The sequence below is a fragment of the Heloderma suspectum genome, chromosome 1, assembly GCF_057233095.1.
Source record: "Heloderma suspectum isolate Gila_16-S chromosome 1, 16-S_ref, whole genome shotgun sequence".
NCBI lineage: Eukaryota > Metazoa > Chordata > Lepidosauria > Squamata > Helodermatidae > Heloderma > Heloderma suspectum.
Window position 1 is genome coordinate 392,948,963 of NC_139458.1, and position 12,316 is coordinate 392,961,278.

The 12,316-nt window shown below is 46.0% G+C and overlaps 1 protein-coding gene across 2 annotated transcripts in view; it reads left to right on the top strand.

The window, feature by feature from the left end:
• Window positions 1-914: 914 nt before the first annotated feature.
• LOC146360026 (uncharacterized) overlaps window positions 915-12,316 on the top strand; it is a 31,353-nt gene continuing 19,951 nt past the window's right edge. Inside the window, exon 1 of one of the 2 annotated variants that reach the window (XM_084832606.1) lies at window positions 915-1,158. The gene's annotated coding sequence lies outside the window, so the exon portion shown is untranslated. Of the gene's footprint in view, window positions 1,159-4,607; window positions 5,193-12,316 lie in introns of those variants that run through there. The other variant, XM_084832613.1, reaches the window with a different exon arrangement.

Below are 12,316 nucleotides of genomic sequence, written 5' to 3' on the forward strand. Positions count from 1 at the left end.
CCAGGGAGGACTGACGCCTTCATTTTGTCAAAACGAATGTGCTGATAAAGATGAAAACTAGCTGCTACATACGCATACATCACAGAAGACGGCTTCTACAGAAAAAACTAGGTCACTATTTTGAATAGGTGCTGATATTTAAGGCTTCTACTTAGACCATCCACCACTTTTATTAGACCAATTGAGTTTGCGTTGTCATGGCTGCACTAAAGTGAGTTACCTGTTAAACCACTGTCTGGGAGAGCTGGACTCCCGGAGTACAATTGTGACTTTGCTGATAGAAATAAAGCTGCTCTAGCATCCTTTGACCTCCTAAAAATCCATGATTATCTAATCTAAGCGATTAGCAAATGGGAGCAAACATCGGCCTAAGGGAAGCTAGAGAAACCATTTTGGAGTTAGGTGAGTCGTTCTGCATGAGAACAGCCACATCTTAACTCCTAAGCCTAACAACAGAGAGTGTAGAATTTCATTTCCCCAGGAGCAGGGTTAATTCAATACCCCATAAAGCTTGCTCTGTATTCTGTTCACTACTCAGAGAAGTATCATGAGGGTTAATTATTTTCCTCCTCTGACTCACAGTGATTTTTATGCCAGAGGATTCTGGCAGTGAGTATAATCCTGGTGGTACCCCCAGTAAGGAAAACATTGTTAGCAATACTCATGAAGTATTGCTAATGGACCCTGCTGCAGAAGCTAAGAGCTTTGGCTGTGGGATGAAAGGAGAGACAGGGGCCTGGAAACCTTATGACTGTTGAGCTGCCCTTAATAAATTCTCACCGCAAAGAGCTTTTTAGCAACAAATAGCAGACAACGCAATTTCCCTCATGAGGCTGAACTGTTTTGGTAAAAGGGAAAGCATGCATTATTGAAGCTACTGCTGGGAGCTGTTTGCTCCATCAGGAACCTGATTTAGACTGAGCTTAGGTCAAATCGAGAAGTTGTGTATTGCTGAATACCAGATGCTGGGAACAATCAGGTTGGCTTTTGCCACCATGCCCTGTGAGCTTTTCTGGCCAGGGCTGGCTAGTTTAGAATCTTCTTAATCTGCTTCATACCTAGTGGTGTAGCTGCTCTGGAGCTTGGGGCCAAAATCCAGGGCCTTGCAGCCCAAGGGCCCCACAAATGTCAACCCTGGGAGCAAGGCCGGCCTTAGAGGTGGGTGAGCTGGGCAATCTCCGGGGGCAGCAAGCTGACGGGGGGGGGGGGGCAAGCTGAGCTCACTGGCTGTTTTTTTAATGAACCATCTGCAGTGAGCTAGGGTGACAAAATGCAAGTGTCTGTAACCGTTTTTTTTTTCAAGGTTCTACAAGCTGTTTGGGTACTAACTACAGAAATGATCTTCAGTTAGCTTCAGTATGCTTCTTTTTCAATTTCCACTATGATGTCATTTTCACTAGGTGAAAACCAGTGGAATGCGGCTTTACTTTGAGGCAACATTACCAAGCACTTGGCTCTTCAAATACTGTGAATACTAGAAGCGCTATATAACTAATAATACAATTAAGCTGTAATTAAGAGGTCAGCTGGCACCTTTTTTATTTATAACTTTTCTTTATTATTTTTCAAGGTTAAAATAAGGGATATTCTAAAATCAAGAATGCTTGCCAAAAGACAGGAACTGCTACAAAATGAAAAATATTAAAAGTAAAAGCTGCGATAGTCCCGCTGCGTCGCGTAGCGTGCTGCCGCTACTCGGAGTGTGGCTTTTCGAACTTTGGCTTGTGCAAACTGCAGCACAGTGGCTGAGGGATCAAGGTTTTGAGCAATGTTGTTCTCAACGGACAGGATAGCAGGTGTTCCAACCAGAAGATCTGTGAGGTGGAGCCCCAGGAAGGAGAAAGAAGGGGTTTGGAATCTGGAGGAGGTACTCAGGAGAATCATGGAAGAGTAGTCACAGAACAGTGAAGCGCATCTATCGTTCTGCTCGATCCCAGGGCAAGGAGGAGCTGCGGTATGCATGCAATAATTCTCGCGTGTGGCCCTCAGCTTTGTACACAGCCTTGTAAGGAGCAGCAGCAGGGCCCCTAACATCACACCTGCACCAGCCCGCAGAGCCCCTCTGGGTGGCCCTGCAAAGCTGACCACGGACCAAAGGCACCCCTCGCCCAGGGCGCTATTTATCTCAGGGCCGGCACTGCCTGGGAGCAGCAGGTGTTTGGGGCTGTGACAACCAGGCCCGGTGTCAGCACCTGGGCTGATACGGGCATGCCGGGCCCCGCCACGACTGATGCTGGTTGCCTCGGCCTCCTTTCTTGTTGTGGCCAGAAGGAGGAGGTCTGGGACAGGGCACAAGGCAACCAGTGCCACCGCTGTGCATGTGTGCTGCTAGCTGTGAGAGCGGCTGGGCACCCCAGCAGCCTGTTGGCAGCAGCTGAGCTGCCTGAGCGAGCAGCTGGAGCGTGTGTCATTACAATGCTGCGCTGGGCAATGGGGAAGGCACCTGCCTCTTGCCGCCTTTTCCCTCTAGCCACCCTAGATGGCCACCTGGATTGCTAAACATCTCTGATAGTTAAGGGGTGGCCGGCTGGGCGTGTACATAGTTAGAGATGCTGGGTCGGATCCAGGAGCTAACCTTCTGTGAGAGGCAGAGCTCCGCCACCCCAAGGTCCCTCTGCCCAGTTTTCGGGACTCCCCTCTTCCAGACACCCCAGCTCACCCCATTCAGAACAGCCTCCTGACTCCCCATGTAGCATTATTAGGTGGCTGGAAGGGCTGTTGTGGGAAGGAGGGAGCAGGGAAGCCCACATCTGCTAGTGCAGTTGACCCAGCTTAAACTTGGATCCAACCCACTTGTTTTGTTCTTTTTAATTTAAATGTATATTAGCCTTTTCTACAACAAAAATGGTGCTTATTCCCAAGTAAGTGTGTTTAGCGTCAAGGCAGCAGAAGCAAACTCTTATTTTATTCCTCTAGTCAAGATGCTGTTATGATTTAAGTGCGTCTAAAAATGTGAAACTGCACATGGTCAGAGTATTTCTTCTTTTAAAAAAAGCAGGGTAGGCAAACGGTTTGGGTTTGTTTTGCTTGGGCACCTGCTTTGCATGCAGAAAATTCAACCCCTGGCATCTCCAGTTAAAAGGACTAGGGAGCAGGCAATGGTAAAAACCTTTGTTGGAGAGGTCTGAAGATGTTGGAGGAATCAACAATGGATTCAAATGAGTTCAGATTTCTGTGAACTGGACCATCTGAATTCTGCAGCAGACCTGCTTTTTCCGAGTCACTTGCAGACCCGTTTTTCACTTTGGGAGCAATTCGCTCTAATTAACATTAGTGCCTGTGTTGTTGTTGTTCAGTTGTGTCCGACTCTTCATGACCCCATGGACCATAGCACGCCAGGCCTTCTTGTCCTGCGCTCTTTCCCGGAGCGTGCTCAAGTCCATATTCATTGCATCGGTGATGCTATCTAGCCATCTCATCCTCTGCCGTCCCCTTCTCCTTTTGCCTTCCATCTTTCCCAGCATCAGGGTCTTTTCCAGAGAGTTTTCTCTTCGCATTAGGTGGCCAAAATATTTGAGCTTCAGCTTCAGTATCTGTCCTTCCAATGAGCAGTCAGGGTTGATTTCCTTTAGGATGGACTGATTTGACCTCCTTGCAGTCCAGGGGACTCGTAAGAGTTTTCTCCAGCACCATAGTTCGAAAGCATCAATTCTTCGGTGCTCAGCCTTCCTTATAGTCCAGCTCTCACAGCCATACGTTACTACTGGGAAAACCATAGCTTTGATTATGCGGACCTTTGTCGGCAAGGTGATGTCTCTGCTTCTCACTATGCTGTCTAGGTTTGCCATAGCTTTCCTCCCAAGGAGCAAGCGTCTTTTAATGGCATCATCTCTTTTAGCCTTGTGATATGTTCCATGGGGTTTTCTTGGCAAGAATACTGGAGTGGGTTGCCATTTCCTTCTCCAGTGGACCACATTTTGTCAGAACTCTCTGCCATGACCTGTCCGTCTTGGGTGGCCCTGCACGACATAGCTTATGGCTTCACTGAGTTACGCAAGCCCCTTCGCCAAAACAAGGCAGTGATCCATGAAGGGGAGTACCTATGTGCATTAGTACATTTGTGCAGGTATGCATTAGCATAATTGGCAGATTAGTGCAAGGAGAACAATTGCTGGTTCAAAACCCGATTCCATCAATGATGATGGAACGAAAGACTCCTGGCAATCCACAAAACACAGACTGGATTTAACAAAATCCAGACACCCCTACCCTGAAGATCCTTTGCCAGTCGGAGTAGACAGTGTTTTTTGTTGTTGTTGAAATGTTACAATTAATTTTTTTTTAAGAGTTGACAAAACTGGTCTAGATGGAGAAATAGTCTGATTTGCTTGATATAAGACTGCTTCCTCTGTTCCTTTGTCTAGGAACTGCTAGAACAGCATTCCTAGCCCCCTGAATGGGAACCGCCTGTATATGCCTTTAAAGGACTGTGTGAGATTTGTTTCTGCATAACCAGAGTGTGGTGAACCCTTTGTTTTCCCACTCCCATCACAATGAGGCTTTTGTCAGTACTGCAAACAGATAATGTGTTCTCCTTGGCTGTATTTCCTCCTGTTTGTGGCTAAGCTCCCATGGCAGCTGTAAAACTCATCTGAAAAACCGTATCAGTATTATTCAATGGCAGCTGCTGTTAGATACTTAAAGCGCAACTCTATACAAAGCCAGATAAGAAGGGTGTGTGTGTGTGTGTGTGTGTGTGCGCACGCGTACGTGCACGTGTGTGCTATTTGTATGGTATGTGGCTATATATTCTGTAACTTTGGTAGTTGGACCCTTATACTGGATTGTGAAAGAGAGTTCATGGGGTAGATAGGTAATGAACTTTTTGAAACCAAATGCCAACAGAAATAATTTTGTGAATGTCCAACCATATATGCATACACTCAGGTAAATGTTAAGAGTCACCTAAAGTGACTATTAATTTTCAGCAGTTACCAGAATATGTCCAACAAATGGGGATATATACCCATGATTGCTGACCATCATAATATTTATAGAATCATAGAATAGTAGGGTTGGAAGGGGCCTAAAAGACCATCGAGTCCAACCCCCTGCTCAGTGCAGGAATCCAAGTCAGAGCATCCCCGACAGATGGCTGTCCAGCCTCATCTTGAATGCCTCCAGTGTGGGAGAGCCTACTACCTCCCTACATAATCTGGGATCACCTGGGATTATCGACGTTCTCCAGCAAGGTAAGAGGGTGTTTGCGGGACTATGGTGCTCATAGGTTGGGATGCTTTGGAAATAGGAGAGGGCTAGCAGAAGGGAAATCAGAATTCTTCTGCAGTTGGGATTTTAATCTGAGCCAGAGAAGAATTTGGGGGCATTAAACGCTAACGTCTCATTTGAGGCTTTTAAGAGCCCCCAAAGTTCATTTCTGAGCCTAGCTTGGGAGAACGTTGTTGGCATCCCTAGCAAAGGGGAGACAGGGGGGAAAGTGCTCTCTAAATAGGTTCTGAGAGGAGAATCTGAGTGGAAGGTGGGTTTGTGGTAGATGCAGGGAGGTCTTTCAATCCCAGCCTAATATTAGAAGGGTCAAAATATCTTGGGCCTCATATGAAGACTAGATACAGATGGCTCTGTAGGTTTTGTTGCTCTGAACTGGTGACAACAGTTTGGATGGCAAGTGACATTTACCTCTGAAGGAAGTGCTGGACAGTCCTGGGGGGCATCTTGACGACAACAGAATGAGAAGTGCATTGGAGTATTATACAGATTTTCATGAAATCGTCTTTGGTCCGTCAGGGACACACGAAGCAAGAAAACCCGAATGTACCGTACCCTAAAAATCCGTTTTGGGTCACACAGTGTCTGGAAAGAACATACTTCTGAGCTGAGTGGATGGAGTGGAACTGAATGTCATCAACCAGGCAGGGGCTGCTCAACCAACGAGAGAGGCTTGTTTCCCAGCCCATGTCCCGCTCCCCCCAGCTACTACATTATTATGAATGGAGAGTGACTAATTCACAATTCTGAAGGCTAGAAGCAGCGCCAAAAAGGCAGGCTAGATAGTCGCTCCCCATGAGAGCCCCCACCAGTGCATATGAGCCCCATTCTTGCAAACAGTGAGGGAGTTATGGCTCCAACCCCCCATTCTCCTTCTCCCTGCTTACAATGACAGGCTTCTCTGTTCCCGTGAAAGCCCTCATGTACATCAGAGAAGCGACTTAACGCAACATCAGAGAAGCTAAGCAAACATCAGAGAAGAACCGAATCATGGAGGCTAGTTAGTCCCACTGGCGAAAAGAAAGTGCAGTGCAATTCTGCAGGCTCGAAAGAGCACTCCAGAGCTTTGATGTGTTGGAAAGGCAGGCTAATTATTGTAGTTACCTAAGTTACCAAGGTCATGGCCAGGTGAAAGACCCACCCCTAGGAACACCCCAATCATACTGAATCTATAAAGTGGGGATTTGGTCACACAGCAGCTGAAGTGCTGCTGGGAGTTGTAGCACTTTTTTCTGTCTAAACATGAACTGGATTGCACCCTTAATAGAGAAAATCTGCTATTAAAAAGACAAGGAAATAAATGAGAGAAAATTAATAATTATAGACTCCCACCTCCCGCAAAGGAGATTGCTCACTGTTCCCCCAGCTGGGATACAACAGGAAGAAATCAACCTGGCTGAAAGTGCAAGCGGTAAACTTTTGTTTGAAATTGCCAGGAACGTTTGCTCAATAGAGCTAACTAACTTATGAGTAGACATCATAGCAGGATCTTGGCCATGTACAGCTTTCTCTGAGTCACTCTCGAGATGTTTTGTACTACAACTCCTATCATCCCTGACCACTGGCCATGCAGGCTGGAGCTGATGGGAGGGCAACAGGTTGAGGAAGGCTAAAACAGAACTATACTAAATGTATTGTGGGTATGGATGTGTGAATACACCCCAGCTCGGGTTCCCTGGGCACCTGCTTAAGTGTCCCCCCGCTGGTCCCCCCTAGACCCACACTTGAGCCTCCATGAGCTTGGCGAGTCGCCCACACTCACCCTCTAATATTGCGCATATTAAACTTTCCTGGCCCCAAACTGTACATATTTAAATATGCACATATTTTTAAGCTCCTTTTTCCATTAAAAAAAAGTGGCAAAATGGTGGGCACTTGCCGGACGGGCCCAGGGTAAGTCTGGGAGGGCACAACCAGGGGCGAGTGAGGGCAGGCGCTCAGTGGGCATGGTCCAGGGGTTGCAGGTGGGGGGGTCATGGACTCGTGGACCCAGTCGGGCACGTGCGACATCCCTAGCTCCTTCAGGATCACTGATGCAAAATGATACCCTTTTGGCACTCAGGTCTTGGTTTGCAAAACTAACATTTGGGGGCACAAACCCATATGAAATCTGGAAGCAATTTGGACCAACCTGGAAGCTTTGTCTCTCAGGATCAAAGTACAAGAAAGAATGGGTCTGCTGCCAAAAACAGCTGCCCCATGTCAAATTCCATTGTTTCCCTCCGTAATGTCTCATACAACATATCCATCTTCTACGATCATTATGCTGTGTGTCTTCATGCCTCTGTTGTACGCTGGGTGAAACTGGTGAGGTGGGGTATGCATGGAGAAATGTGCAGCATAATGGCAATGGGAGATGGATTAAGTCAGGTGTAGGCAACATGGAATGCTGGGAGTGTATGGGAGTTAGAGGACCTCATTCTGTCTAAATATGCATAAGATTGCATTCTTAACTGAGGATAAGCATGTATAGGATTACAGTATTTGTCTCAAGTGTCTGGGAGCTGACTGCAGATGCTTGGTGGTGAAGGAATGATACTCTGTACATGCTTAAGATACAAATCCTCCATCTTGTAGATACACAGTGAGGTCTAGGGTCATTACTGGCTATCTTGCTAAGGACACATCTCCACAAAGTATATGCCACCAAATTCCACATTCTTTATCCCCTGCCTTCCACCATTCCATTTTCCATACGTGGTAAGGATTCTCACAAAAAAGTCTGTGAGGTGTTTCCGTTTCTTTGCAAACTGCTGTGCTTTTCACTCTTTCTTTCAAAAAGCCTCCATTCATCCAACATTGAAATGTATATCCTCCTCTAGGATGGGGAGGAGGGGGGGTATCTTATCATTTATGGACACCCAGTGACCGCTGAGGATAGAAACTGAAGATCTGCTTCTCTAGATGAAACAACAGGAGGAATTTTTAGACCAGCCAGGATATAATTACCTACATTGGAGCAGAGCCAAGATCACAGTAAGCTTAGCAACAGTAAAGTCCTAACGGCGTAAAGGGGATTGAGAGAAGCTAAAAAGAAACATACAATAACCCAAGTGGGATGTCTGATTTCTCCATCTGGGAAGCAGGTTCTGTCGGTTACCAAATCTATACCTTCCAGGGCTACAACGTGAAATACAAGAGAAATTATCAAAAGCAAGGGAAGGGGTGGGCACCTTCTGTACGGCATCAGTAGTGATAGGCAGCCTGTGGAAGTGATTTAAACTGCTGCAGAAAAATTGCAAGGGTTTCCCCACTGAATCTGCAAAGGCAACGTGGAAACGGGTGGGTAAGACACTGTTCAGTCCCTTACCTGGGCGGGATTCTTTGAGCCAGCGTTAGAAATTAAAAACTGCTCTTTATCATCGCAGCATGAATTTAATACAATATTTTATTTTCATTTCCAATCAGGATATAATAGAATACTAATGCTGTAAAAACAACAACTCTGGTAATCAAGGAAATTACTAATGTTAATAATTTACATTGCATTTTTCAGATGCCATTCAGGAAGGGCAGGGATCACACATACAGAGTGTGTGTTTCAGACCACATGTGATTATTTGTTAACCGCTCAGTAGGGGCTGGTGGCTCCAATGTCAGTGGGGTGGTGAATCCGCTCCAGGTTTCAATCAGAACCAGTCAGAACACTAAGAGTTCTGACTGAAACCCAGAGCAGATTCACTTCCCCATGACATCGGAGCCACCAGCCTCCACTGGAACAGCTACAATTGCGGCCAGCCCAGCGCATTAATTCTACACGCTCTAGCTGTTGTTCTAACATGTTAAATTATCTTCCATACTCGACTCGCATGCCAAAGGCCTTTGCTTAAAATAAGGGGTGTGTGACTGTCCCATGTGGTTGATCTTGCTATAATTATGAGATATAAAAATTTGTGAAATATAAAAAAGTAATGACAACACATACTAGACTACTTATTTACACTTTAATCTTGAATATATCTGAGGGTGTTTTCAGACCCTCAGATGAGGGTTTTACTGTAGAACGTCTTTGCAGAGTTTTACAGGGAGTGCAGACAATGTTGTCTTCCACTCATAACCCTCCCATGTTTTCACAGAACTTCTTTCATTTTTTTCTTGCCATAAAAAAAATCTGTGAAGACGGAAAAGATGGAAGAGCTGCATAATGCCTTTTACTGTTCGTGCTAGGAGCCCTCTGCCTGGAAGCACCCTTGGGTTTTGAATCTTGCTGACAAGATCTCTCCCCCTGCTCCTGAAATCTCTAACATCTAACTAAAATCCAAAATGGAACCCCTGTTCAAAGTGCACTGTAATCCTTCTATCATATACTCTCCGCAACAGCCCTGTGAGGCAGATTAGTCTGAGCGATAATGAGTTTCCCAAGGGACCTTTGCCACTCTCAGTATGGCTTTCATCCTGGCTTGTTCACATCCAAACACAATGCTCTCTGCACCACGGCAGCTTACTTTCAAAGCTAAGGCTGCAATCCTGCAGTTAGGCTGCTTAAATCCCATTGACTTCAGTGGAATTTAGGCAGCGCAACTGTACATAGGACTGCAGCCTGAGGCTCCATTTCCAACAAGCATCAGCACAGCCAGCTCATTAAACACATTCTGTGGCCTTCCGTCGATCCAAGCAGTTGTAGGCTTCACATTGAAGAAGTGGCTTAGATAAAACATTAAAATGCTTGGAGGAAGGTGCATAATGAATTACGCAGAGCGAAATGTTCCCACTGGGCAATACAGGAAAGAAGCACTGACATCAGGGAAAGATGAAGGATAACTGAGGAAAGCAGCAGCAGGGGAAAAAGGAGACCAATGAGATTACTTCTTCTTGATTGTATTAATAACACACCACCTTGGAAATCTAAGCGTTGTACAAAGATGAAAACTAAAGACAGGCCCTTTGCTCTAGTTCTAGTGAAATTGGGGAGAAGCAAATAAGACAGAAAAGGGAGGAAAGGGCCAAGGCTAGGGATGGTGCAGCCACCCAATTCCATCCAGGAAACTGGTGGACACCCCCCCCTGCTTGCACCCCTGAGCCCCGCTTGCTGAGCCCCGCTGGCCGAGCCTCTGACTGCGCTGGGCAAGCAGCCCACGCTCACCCAGGCAGCCTCTCCGAGATCCGCAGTTGCCATTTTTTAAAGAATAAAATGGCGATTGCAAAAATACACATATCTGAGTATGCATGAAAATCCACATTTTTCTGAATGTGCATATTTGTGTATGCACAAAAGTGTGCATTTTTGTGCATACGCAAATATGCACATCCACAAAAATGTGCATTATGCGCATGTGCCAATATGCACATTTTGCAATCGTCATTTTATTTTTCAAAAAATGGCAACTACAGAGCTTGATGAGTCCACTGTAGTGAATACGGGCTCCTTGCAGAGCCTGGGAGGGGCTCAAGCGCAGTTTGGGGACCCGCGGGCAGGGGCAGGAGCTGGGCAAATGCCCAGAGAACCCTGATGGGTGTTCCCTAGCCAAGGCTCAGAGGAAGGGCACATCTTTTGCATGCAGAATGTCCCAGGTTCAGTCCTTGACATCTCTGGTTAAACCTCAGGTCCAGGGGCCAAATCTGACCCTCCTAGGGTCCCACCTGCTTTTCCCCAGCCAGCAGTCATTTCTCGGTTTTCCAACTTTTGTGCCGTCCCCCCCCCCCTTCTATAAGGTTGAGATGCATCTCCTAAGTCTTAGTTACTGGACATGAGAGCTTTAACCTACAATATGCTGTATGTTTGGGATTTTAGCCCCACCCCTTTTGCCTTTGGCCCTGCCCACCACTAGAATGCGGCCCCCAAGAGCTTCTCTGAAAGTGAATTTAGCCCTCGGGCTGAGAGAGGTTCCCCACCCCTGAGTTAAAAGGACCAGGGAGCACATGATGAGAAAGCCTCTGTTTTGCCTGAGACCATTGGAAAGCTGCTGTCAGCCAGAGCAGGCAGCACCGGGCCAGGTGGCATGCTAGAAACAAAGAGGTCTGAAACTGCTGCCTGAAAAGGCTGAGCAAGGGGCAGACCCAATGTGTGCGACAAGACTTTCCAGAGATACAGAGGAATATTCTACCAAAACGTCACTTTACCAAAACATAATTACCCAGGTTCAGCTAGATATTAAAAAGAATTACATTGAGCACTAAAACTCCATTAACAATGCATGTATGAGGTAAATACATCTCACTAGCCAGGGGGCTCCTTCACACCGAGCTTTCATCCTGCAATTGAGCTAGCTCCTTCACAGAAGGTGAAGGAGACACCACGGAAGGAGACACCTCCTCCAAGGTGTCTCCTGCACTAAATGCCCTTGGTTCGATTTTTAAGTAGATCACAAATAATGAGCTATCAAATTACCCCATTGTGTTCCGCTTCAGTTCCCTCCGTCAAAAGAGTAAAAACGGCAAGAAGAGGTGCAAGATCAGTGAAAGATAATGGAAGACTCAAATATGGGGAGAAGGAAGGGGAAGGGGGTGAGGGGAAAGGAAGCGGGTGAAAAATCCTGCATTTAAAACAGAAGCAGAAAGCCCATTTTAAATGTAGGATTTTAGGCTGGTGTCGAGATGCCCTTGGTGTAAATGAGTTTCAAAAGGAGTGGGGAAGATACAGCAAGGAAGTGGATGGAGTAGCTCACTACAGATGTATGGATTTTGTACAGTCCATTCTGTCTGTGTTTTGTGGATTGACTTGTGCCTTTCGTTCCATTATCCACTCATTGACGGAATTGGATTTTTTCAATTCTCCGAATTTGCACAAATTCACATTTACACAAATTCGTGCTTGTGAAAATGCACAAATCCCCTGCAAAATGTGCAAATCCACTCCAAATGTGCATTATTATGCTTTAGCCTATGGAGGAAATGGGCATTTTTAGCCGTTCTTTTTTCTTTTACATATTTTTCAATAACTACACTTGCTTAACATTCTGGAAAGTTAAAAAAAAAAAAAAGGTCCGCAAGTCCCTGGAATCCATTCGACTTGGGGAAAAAACAATCCACTGCAGAATCCATGGATCGGATTCATAGAAATCCAAACCCACTGGATTCCATTGCGTATTTCTCTGATATCCCTATATCTCACTAGGAGTGACACAACTAGGGATGTCAGAGAAATCTGAAA